This window comes from Bactrocera neohumeralis, chromosome 6 (assembly GCF_024586455.1).
Source record: "Bactrocera neohumeralis isolate Rockhampton chromosome 6, APGP_CSIRO_Bneo_wtdbg2-racon-allhic-juicebox.fasta_v2, whole genome shotgun sequence".
NCBI lineage: Eukaryota > Metazoa > Arthropoda > Insecta > Diptera > Tephritidae > Bactrocera > Bactrocera neohumeralis.
The window spans coordinates 21,107,185-21,119,363 of NC_065923.1; the positions used below are offsets into that span (position 1 = coordinate 21,107,185).

The 12,179-nt window shown below is 33.9% G+C and overlaps 1 protein-coding gene across 4 annotated transcripts in view; it reads right to left on the minus strand.

Moving 5' to 3' along the window:
- Window positions 1-12,179, minus strand: part of LOC126761298 (DNA N6-methyl adenine demethylase) — a 315,064-nt gene that overhangs the window by 64,271 nt on the left and 238,614 nt on the right. The window lies entirely within an intron of this gene.

Below are 12,179 nucleotides of genomic sequence, written 5' to 3' on the forward strand. Positions count from 1 at the left end.
TAATGCACTTAAAAAAATTGGGGTAAATTTTGGCAATTAATGAAATTATAAATGAAATAAGAAATTATATAAAAATTATTTCAACAAAATTTTGTATGCATATAAAAAATTAATTAGTACATTTTTGTTAAAATTTAAAAAAATAAATAAAAATTGAATTGAATTTTTCAAAAGAAATGTTAAATGCGTAAAGAAAAAGCTGCCAAAATACATACGCTAATTGGTAGCAGTTGAAATTTTTTGATAGTTCACGGGCACAGAGTTGAAACCCGTTCACAACACTTCAATCGAAATTCTTTTGACAGGTTGAGCTGTTATTGATAATACCGAATTTAAAAACTTCAACCATAATGCAGATGGATTGAAAACTGTAATAGGGCTCTCAGATCTCACGAATACATTATACTCGAGTAAACTGATTTTCGTACTCTTAGTACTCTATGTATCATAATAAGAACTTTTAAAACTAAAAAAATAAAAAAAAATTAAATCAAAAACTGGAAAAAAATTTTAAATTTTGAAAATAGAAGTTAGAAAATATACATCACGTATCAACTATTTTTGTTTTTGTTATATTTGCAGCTTTTCGTAAATCATCAGAAATTTTATTCACAGAACTTACCAACCGTCTATAAATATAGTAACATTACGTCATACTTGAATCCTCGTAAGAACTTACCTGTAAAGAAAAATTAATATAAATTAGTTAAAAATATCTATATCCTAAATTTATGTAGAAAATATTTTAAAATTTTTAAAAATAGAAAAATAATTAAATATTTAATTATGCCATTAAGCTAAATCAATTGCGCATACTTTGAAAATATATTTCTATTTTTAAGTGTCCATATAAATTTATGTAAAAAAATACCAAAATGCCACAATTACAACAGAAATAAAAGCAAAGCGCAAGAAAAATTTATATGCGCAGTGACGTGCAAATATTTTGCAGCGTCATTGCAAGCGCGCTATCGCCATCAATAAATGCAAATGTGTGTGCGTCCGATTGTGTGTGTGCATATTTATCTTTGTTGCTATTTCTGGGCAAGCAAAATATTTATTTGCACTGTCGCGCTGACTTGGAATTATATTTGAAATTACGGACTCGTTACTGCCGCTACAGCACCGCCGCCCGCCCCAACACCTGTCCGTGCGGCTCGAGCGTTGCTCATGTCGCCGCTTTCCTTTTTGCCACCCATTTTTACGAATTCATTTAAAACTCATAAATGTTTAATAAACGCGAGCGGAAATGGCAGGTAAAAATGGAATACATAAAACTAAAATCAAATTAAAAAAGGAATGGTGCGGAACGCTAAAGCAAAAGAAGGAAAAAAATCGTAATGAAAATAAAATAAAAATTCCCGACAGTGCCAAGAAATCAAGAAAAAGACGAGAGGAAAGGCAAGCAGACGCAATGCGCAATGAATGCGGTGAATAATAATAAAAGCGCAGACAAATTCAAAGTAAGCAAATAAAGGCAAATGTAATGATGAAATAAAGCAAGCGCGTAAGAAAATCAGATTTCGAAAATTTCATATGAAATGCATTAAAGCAATGAGGTAATAAAAACGGTAATGAGTCTGTTCGGCAGAAAAGGCAAGAGCGCGATTTTAATTAGGTTTGTTTTAGAGGAAAAAATAGCAAATAAAAGTAAAAAAGAAAAATTTGTGTGAGAATTTTTGGTTAACGCAATATTGTTTATTTACTTAATTTAATCTTATTTAATTTCGAGATCAGTAATGAGATTTTCTAGAAGGATAAAGTAAATAGAAATAATGTATGTAGCTTAAATTAAGCAGATGGTAAAGTAAGTATCTTAGACAATACCTTAATTGAGTCAATTAACTAACTGCTGTAGGTGAAAAATAATTTTAGGAACCCTTTGGGTGGTCTCTGGGCTTAAATTTAATAAAAATATATTTTTTTTAGTTGGAAGGAATAGTCATTCAAAGTTAGTGGAATTTTGGTTGATAATTACATATACCCTCCACATACATCTGAATATCTGTAATGATCAGAGTGACGAGTCGATTTAACCATGTCCGTCTGTGTGTCTCTCTAACTGTTCGTCTGTCAGTTTTTTGACATATCCACCTAAAATTTTGCACATGCTTTTTTCTCTTCAAGCAGCTGTTTGTCGGAACCATCGATGTCGGAAACTTTTTATACCGGTTTCCGAAAGGATAGACAACTTTTGTTATTGAAAAATTAATTTTGAATGTTTTTTTTTACAAAATTTAAAAATTTTCCCACGCAAAAAATATATAAATATGTATATATTTACATGAATTTATATATACTTTCAACGAAAAAAAAATTTTTTGGTATTGACAAATTAATTTTGAAATTTAATTTTTTTATTTTAATAATTTAAATTTTTTTATAAAATTTAAAAATATAGCGTTTCCAACTAAACATTTTTTATTTTTTGATATTGAAACATTAATTTTGAAATTAATTTTTTTGTTTTAATATTTTTAAAATTTTTTGTAAAATTTAAAGATATAGATTTTCCAACTATTTTTAATTTTCTATTTTTTGGTATGGAAACATTAATTTTGAAATAAAAAAAATTATTATATCAGCAAAAACAAATAACATTTTTTCATAAATGTTACCTAAGTTAACTAAAAATTAATTATCGATTTGTTAACGAAAAAATTTGGTTTTGAAAAATTTATTTGAATCTAATTTTTTATTTCAAAAATTTTGTATATCTAAAAATTTTTATATACGAAGTCAACCAAAACTAAATATAGATTTTTCAACGAAACAAATTTTTGAAATTGAAACTTTTAAAAATTTTAAAAAAACCAAATTTTTTTCAAAAAAAAATTTTATTGAAAAAGTTTTATAAAAGTTATCTATGTTAACCCAAAATTAATTATTGATTTGTTAACAAAAAAAATATTATTGGTATTGAAAATTTTATGTGTTAACAACAAATTTTTTTGGTATTGAAAAATTGATTTGAAAACTATTTTTTTATTTCAAAATTTTTATATACATACATACCTAGGTCAACCCAAAATTAATTATAGATTTGCTTTCGAAATGGTTTCAGATTGCTTCATTTCTCAAGAAATTCGCACAATACAAAATGGAACTGCGGAGGAGATAATTGCAGGAAGTATACAAAATATAAAAAAAAAGTTCTTAACATTCCTTCAGCTGTGTATGTACATATGGTTTGGAGTTCCAAAAAAAAAATTAAAATAATATTTCGCCAGAAAGCAGGCAATTAAAAGATAGAACGGTAACAAAAAGATGGAATAAATCGAAAAAAAATTAAAAAAAAAAAATAATAATAAATATAAAAAGGCCAAAAAATAAATAAAAAAGAAAAGGTAATTTAAAATCAGTTTCGCTATAGCTAAAATGGCAGCAACTGCGGGCTATGTGGCGCGAACAAAACAATGGCAACTATAAGAATATTAAACGGCGGCGGCGACGGCGGCAACACGGTTCAATTCAGCACAGCCTGTCGCGCTTCGGTGCGGCTGTCGAATTAAAATTAATGCGGCGCAAGAGTTAATCGAGTTTTGTTGCTGTACGAGCAGTGTATGCCTGGTGCGGCGTTTTTCGCGTTGCTTTACTTTGTTTGCATAAAGCATTATACACATTGTGATATACAATACAATGCTTATGTGTGTGTGTGTTTGTATATCAGCAAAAACAAATACACACACAGACTTTTGTTGCCAATTTTATCTGTTGCGAATTGTTGCGCGCTGCTCCTTCCGAAACACACACACACACACATACATATGTAGAGCAATATTTTCTTTATTTTTTGTTGTATGTTGTTTTGTTGTTGTTGCTGTTATTTATTTTAATCGCAAATTGTTTCAGCCGCTCGAATACGATTCGTTGATTTTTATCTCAAGCCTCCATCGCCGTATTTACCTTGCTGCTTGCGTTGACGGGCGTTTGCGTCGAGGCGTATAAGCGGCGGCCAGCTTCGTATTGTTGTGGGGCGTCAAAGGAATCTGCTGACCGTGTGCATTGCCTATCTACGGCCATTGCACTATTTCAAGGATAACCGCGGATTTCTGTAGCGATTGAAGGCTGTATATATATATATATAAATACACTCAGTATGTGAGTGGTTGGCTGTGCGCCTGCGCGGGTGCGCAATATAACTTTCAGTCACTTAAAGTTATTATTGTTTACTCTGTTGTTTTTACACGTTTTAATTACTTTTTTTAATTTTCAACAGATATTAATATGCTATATATACATATGTATATATATATTACAGGTATTTCACGCTAAATTACCGTAACTTCGCAGAATCGGCCCAATTTTTGGTACATATATACATATGTTATTATTTCCAAACGCTTTTTGAAAAAGATTTTCAGCAACTCAAATCGAATATTACTGTTTTCTTACTTCCCTTATATGCCTCTCCTTCTATTAATCGCCTCCTACTCTCGGCGCGCTTGATTGGCTGCCGCTCGGCCGTATGATAATTTCGTATATAAAATTCAATTTATTGTGTTTAATTAAAAAATCGTTCGATTAACGGCAGGACTGTGCGCGTAGCTTGCTTGTGAGCTTGCTACCTTTCTCATCGACCAAGCAGCGACGCACGAAAAGTTGAAGGATGCCTAGGTGAAGGCTGCAAAGTTGAAGGCTGGCACTGGTGCGTTGTCCTGTTGCTGTTGCTCATGGTGAAATATGCAAATTGCAAATATGTTGGCATAACTTAAGAGACAGCGCGGAACAATAAACTAATTGAAATGCGAAATTAAATTGTAGTTTTGTATGCAGCGCTGTGTTGTTGGCTTCTTTTGTATGCCAATTTAAATGCTGCACAAACGAAAAATACAGTCACAGTTCGCCGTGTTCTTAATTAGCGTGCTTCGCTGGCGAAATACGAGGGTTAAGAGTGTTTAATGGCATGGAGAGTAAGGGGTTTAAATAATATTTAAACTCGAATTTAATTTATTTTCATTTTAATTTGCGCATTTCTTTTGTATTATTGGTCATTATTGGCATTTATTGGCATGTGCTTAATAATGCAGTCTGTTGGTAAAAAATTCTTATAACTGGCAAAGCTTTTGCTGAAAAAGAGACACCGTACTTTGTAGTTAGTTCTAGCTCTGATTTCTGATTCTAGCTCTAAACTTTGATTGAGCATCAACTACATACTTTCTTTGATATATTTTAGTTAATCGTCACTAAATTCTGAGTTAAATATGCTCAGCTAGTGTTCGCGAGTGTTCAAAAGGTTCTAGCTGGTTTAAACTCCCGCTGGTCTCAACACCACAACATTTAGACATGTTTTAGTACGATTTTAATCCAATGTAGTGCTTTGAGATTGTCTCGCAAACTCGAGTTTAAAGTTTAGTTTTTGTGAAAAATCTTCGGATAACGTGTTTAAGGTGTTACATGGGTTTCCTTGTTTCAAAAACTCGAATTTTTATATAATCTTATTAAATTGCACAACACCGCTAGAATATTGTCCTAAATTTTCAAGTTGATCCGAGTAATAGTTTCGGAGATACCTCCTTGAGAACTAGTGCGTTCGAGGCTAGCCAGGCTAAGTGCGTCGTCTTTAAACGCGTGTTTTTCGAACTACTCAGCCGATCTTCATGGAATTTTACACGGAATTTTGAAATAGAATTCTTAAAGACTTGAACGAAAGATTTTTTCGATTTGGATTAAAAAAATGTCGCGACATTTTCGCTCAAATTTTAATTTTTTTGTAATAATGTTTGCCAAAAATCCAATTTTCATTTTTTCAAATAAAATTTTCTTTTTTTTTCCTTCGTCCAAGTTCTAAGTTAAGGTTTTAACTAAACCACGAATTTTTTAACTTAAAATGATGTTGTAAGGAGTTATCCTGCCAACGGGGGCGCATCTCTTTTCCGAAGGGTCACCGGAAATGGCGTCGCATTGGCCGAGTTTAAAATATTTTTTTTAAAATTTCAGAATTTCTTTTAATAGTATACGTTTGTAAAAATAAAAAATTTAATAAAATATTTAATTTTTTTATTTGAAAAAAAAAAATTTAAAAAGGCTGTTTTTTACCCGATGAAACCCATAAAATTCCTTAAAGCATTGTCATATAAAAAAATCCACGGAAAAATATAGTCGATTGACTGCTTCGCCTCACTTTTAATACTAGTTATCTTAGCTTTATTTCACCGCGGCACATTAAAGTTGCCACAAACGCACTCGCCACATTTTTGCTCACACTAACATAAGTTTTGTCTGTCCATGAGGTCACGTATTTGGCTCATTTCCTTTATTATGAGTAAAATGAACGAATACAATTTCGCCAATAATAATAAATTGTATGCAATTACGAGCAAATTATCGTTATTTATGTGTGGCAGGTCAATTTGGTGTTTGCACGTGTGCACACAAATACATACATACGCACTTACTATATATAAATTTTATAGATATACCCCACATATATTTAAGTATTGCGCGTATTATTTCTTATGTTTTGTTGTAATTGCTGTTTCTTACTCTTGCGAAAAATGGTAATGGTATGCCATTTTCATACCCTGAACAGGGTATATTAAATTTGGTGCGAAGCCATGTCCATTTGTATCTGACTTTATATAGGCGGAGTAGTCCCTCAGTTTTTGGGATATCCATCTGAAATTTTGCACACGTCCTTTTCTACTTAAGAAGCTGCTCACTTGTTGGAATCGCCATTATCGGATCATTGTGGTATATAGCTGTCATACAAACTGATTGATAGAAATCAAGTCTTTATATAGAAAACTTTTTTATTTGACGAGATATCTTCACGAAATTTAATATAGATTATTTTCTAAAGAAACAGTAAAAAAATCTGAACAAATTGTTTAGATCGGATTACTATAGCGTATAGCTGCCATACAAATTGATCACCAAAAATGTAGTCTTTATATAGAAACTTGTTTATTTGACGAGTTATCTTCATGAAATTTGTTATATATAATTCACTAAAGAAACTGTATAAACTCCGGAAAAATAATTCAGATCGGATAACTATAGCGTATAGCTGCCATACAAATTGATCACCAAAAATGAAGTCTTTATATAGAAAACTTTTTTATTTGAAACACTATCCTCACGAAATTTAGTACAGATTATTATCCAAAGCAACGGTACAATTCACGAAAAAATTGTTCAAGTCGGTCAACTATAGCATATAGCTGCCATACAAACGGAACGATCGGAATCAAGTTCTTGTATGGAAAAGTTTCACATTTAACAAGATATATTCACGAAATTTGGTATAGATTATTTTCAAAGGCTACAATGTAATTTCCGAAAAAATTGTTCAAATCGGTCCACTATAGCATATAGCTGCCATACAAAATGACCCATCAAAATCAAATTCTTATATGAAAAGTTTTTTATTTGTGAAGGGTATTTTAGCTTCATTGTAATCCAAGTTAAAGTTTCTTCTTGTTACTTATACCATATTTATTTTCACACACTTGTACTCAACTATATATGCATATGTATAAGTGTGTGTGCGTGTTATTGCCGCCGCTTTGAAATTTTATTTGCACTTAATTGATACTTTCCGATAGCATCTGCGTGGCGTAAATCAAAGACAGTGCGCATATTGAATGTTGCACGTTGCGGGTTGCATGTTGCAAGCCGCCAGTACATACATACCATGCAGTAAGTGCTAAGAAAATTAACTGGCGTTGCAAGTGCAATCAGTTTTTTATGTGTTATGCGAAATTTAATTGCCCAACACGTGAATGAGCGGTGTGTGGACGGAGCGGTGGTGCGATGTTGCGCTGTACGCTGTTGTTGGCGGCAGCACTTACATGTTGTATATGATTTGTTGTTCTAATGTGGTAGTTTGCTTGTCGCGCATGCGTAGAACTCCGCCCCTTTGCGCTAGCAGCGCTTTGTTCTACGCATATTTGCATTTTTTTTCACTTTTCCTGTTGGCATTTTCGCAATCTGCTTTTCCTTTTTAATCGCTTACTCACTTCGTCGCTAATAAACCATTTTAAATGTCGGCAATTAAATGTAATTATTGTTTTGAATTCGCAATTTCTCAAGCAATCAGCTGTGGCGAATACACCTCACCACACCGCCACACACCGCAACTCACCACAAATTTTATTACGCACCACACCAGGCGCTGGCCACTCTACAGAACACAGCACAGCAACAAAGTAGTGTCCGAAATGGCTAATAAAAATTGTTAGCAAACACTTAAAGCTACTAGCAATTGCTAGCTAGAAAGAATGGCTGCATGCCTGCAGAAGAGTAGCATCTTATCCGTAGTTGGGAGACTTGTAATTCACTTAAGAGGCGCTTGTTGGCCCATTAAAACGGCATGTTGGCTATTTGGCCTGCAGCTTTTATTGAGCGTAATTTCCACTTAATTGCACTCTAAATTACGAGGCAATTTTTTAATAGCTTCGAGTAGCGCTGCGCAGCGCCGCAGTCACTTAAAACCAAACGTGCAGCAACAAGCCCAAACGCAGCTGCCGCTAAACGTGCAACACGCCGCACGAAAGTAAAAGCAGCGCCGCGACTTGCGGCAGTTGAAATCACATTCGCTTTACAATTTCCCACACACACACACGGCAAGCAACAGTCAGCAAGTGGCAAGTGCATAGAAAAAAAATTAACAACAATAACAAAAACATACAAATGTCCGTCTGCCTTGCAGTCGGCCGGCGCGCATTTTACTATCACACTTTTATGGCTCCATATTTCCACATAAAATTATCAATGCACCATAAGTTTGGCGGCAAAGCAAAAAGGCACACATAGACCAACCAACCAAACACACACACACAACAATGCAACGAAATTCAACACACACACACACAAACAGGTGAACAATGAAAATATACACACAAAGCGCACATTCAAAAATTGTCCGTCCGCCAGCTTCTAATTAACAATTGGAAAATGCATTTGTATTGCAGCACCTTGTCTTTAACTCCATTCACAGCTTCACTGCTGCAACCCGGCGGCAATTGTGCGCCCCTGCTGCATCACTTCTTTTTTGTGTATGTATGTATGTGTGCATGTGTGCGCTTGTTTCACAGCTCATAAATGCATTGAGGAAAATCCAAGTGCCTCGTAAAATCTGTTAACGTTTCTATAAGTAAGTGCGTCTAATTGCAATTATATCGGCGGCGATAGCTGCTGCTTCTCCAACAAAGCGGTGAAGCGCACACATACACACACACACACACACTGGTTGGGATTCTCAGCACTAAATAATAACTGCTGTGGCAGATTTTAAATTTTAACGTTAATTAAAACAATTAAAGAAACACTTTTGCTGGAACTCGGCAGGCGATCGTTTTGTAATATGCGCATAAATTTAATAAAACAAAAGAGAAATGGAAAAAAATTACATTCAATGAAAAGTAATGAGTAAAACATAAATTAGTAAGGAAATTTTAGTTAGAAAATTCTTTGTAAACAATGATAATATTTTTATTATATTTATTGACTAAGAGTTGTTACTAACAGTAGCAACCAATGTGTTGAGATATGCGATAAGAAAAATTGGTTCAATAAAGAATGCATAGCAATCTTGTAATATAATAGCTGTCTTCGCTTCAATATGCATTGCAGAGTAACGAATCGAACAAACTTTAACAATGGTCCAAGTTAATTGGCAGAATGTGTGGCGCAACTTTACGCCAAAATGTCGTCTAATACAGTCTGTCACGTAAGAGCGTGGTCGACTTTACCGACTGGAATCACGTTAAACGCCATGAGTGCTAAGTACGCGTCGCGCTACGAGGCTGTGTTCCTTTGCATCCACCCGAAAGGTCACAAAATGTCGCAATCAGCGGCTGCTAAATATATGAGAAAGTCGAAGGCATTTGTACAGAAGTGGATGCAGCGATATAAAGTGGCTAAAAATGTCGATGATTTACCAGAACGGGGTTCGATAGGAAAAGTGAACAAAAAAGATGAAAGAAGGATAGTGAATCTGTTTTCGCGGAATCCTGCTTTAACACTGCGCCAAGGACAAATGGGGACAAGGGAAAATGGTAAAAATCTACAAAAAGGCTTTACTGCTATCTGCCAAACGATGGTTCATCAGAAAAAATGAAGATTGGATTCTGCTGGAGGACAACGGTGCTAAACACCGCAGCAAGCTTTGTACCCAGTGAAAAACTCAATCTCGCATCGTTACATTGGATTGCCCGAAGCAATCGTCCGATGCAAACCCTATTGAAAATGTGTGGGCATATATTAAACAGAAGCTTCGTGGAAGACGCACATACACTTTGAAGCAGTTGTCTTACGAATTTCGTCGGATCTGGAGATCATTTTTTTCATAAATTATCCCGACCACGCTCTTACTTTACAGACTGTAGATTGTGACAAAAAAGTACCAAGAAATTGTAATTTAAATCCCTTTAGCAAATTATACCTAAAAATAAATATGTTTTGCTTAGGTGCTTAGGTTTACGGTGATTCAGTTTTATCAAAAACACAAGCCAACGAGTGGTACAATGCCTTCAAGAGAGAGATTGTAGAAGACATCGACTTTTTCAACTGATGGAAATGTTAAAAACTGTAAGATGTGGTGTTTGAAAATCATCAGACAAGTGTTAGAAGAGAGTCACACATCTCTCACGAGTCCGTTCGTATGATTTTGGTGAATATTTTGGGTACGAAACGCGTTCTTGTTCGACTCGTTTCGATAAAGCTGAATTTTTTTCAAAACAAGTATCGTAAACAGGTCTCTTTGAACATGCGTGATCATGCGAATTCTGATCCCACATTCATGGAGAGCATTATAACTGCCGATGAGTGACCATCAAGTCAACAATGATCGGAATGGAGGGAAAAAACGAGCTGAAATCAAAAAAAAAAGCACGCCAAAGCCGCTCAAAAATCAAGGTGATGCTAATTGTTTTTTTCGATATTTGTGGTTTGGTGCATCATGAATTTGTTATGGAAATTGAAATTGAAATGAGGTCAATGAGGAGGATTACTTAGCCGTATTGATGCTTTTGCGTGAGAACATCCCTCGAAAATGACCGTAATTGTGGAACAACAATTCATGGATTTTACACGATGATAATGCACCATCGCATCGAGCCAAACAGTGCTTATGAAAAGTGTTTCGAGGACTGGAAAAATCGTTGGCAAAAATGTATTAAATCTGGTGTGGCCTTTGAAGGCGACACAAAAAATATTGATGAATAATTAAATATTTTGCATTTTATTTACAATGTACGGGTTTTTTTCACGATATCTGGGTATTGGGCAAACTTCAAGCTTCACGCATAATTATTCGAAAGTTTTTGGTATGGAGCCTGAGAATAAAGATGACGTGATATTTGCATGTATGGAAAAGGTACGCAAAACCCTAATCATGACTGGAAAACTGTTATATTACTAACAACCTGTTGTAACGAATTCAAGTCGACGCTTTATTGTTGCTTTCACATGTGAATGTTTTCACAAGAGAGCAGCGCGCAGAGAAATGGGCAATCGAAGGCGTCCGTTATTGAAGTAACCAATTCTCCCAATGTCTAACTCAAATGGTAAAATTTTTAATGGTGAGTTAGACAAAGTTATATTTGGATACATCAATCTTAAAACTTATCTCAGTAATGCTGCAAAGTGGACAGAATAATAAGCAAAATTTAAATTCATATCAACAAAACTTAAAGGCTCTCAGAAACTATCCAACAAGTTGGAAATTCCGTAATAAAACTATAGTTACGTTATATGTATAAATATATAATAGGTATTTCCGTAAAAATCGATTAGCTCATGGCCTACCTAACACACAGAATATATTAAATAATATGTACATTTATGCCGCCAATTATATTATTTTATTTCAAATTATATGCAGAAAAAGTTGATTATATTAAATGAGTTTATAATTTAATTAACCGTAATTATAAGCTTGCTGCGTGTTGTTTTGACACTAATGAATACAATAATACAATTCAATTACGAGTTGTTTTGAAGTTATTGAGTGTTCAAGAAACGGTTTAAGAATGAGTCAGGCCGTAAATAATGCGGAGATACCCGTATATACAAGTATATGTATGTTTGTGCAAATGCATTTGCCAATTATATTAACAACGGTTGCTAATTAATTATTGCAACAACAACATGCACACCGCACTTAATTGTATTAAATAAGCTGAAATAAGGCCGCAAATAGTAATAATATTTGCAAAATATGACTTTATGGCATT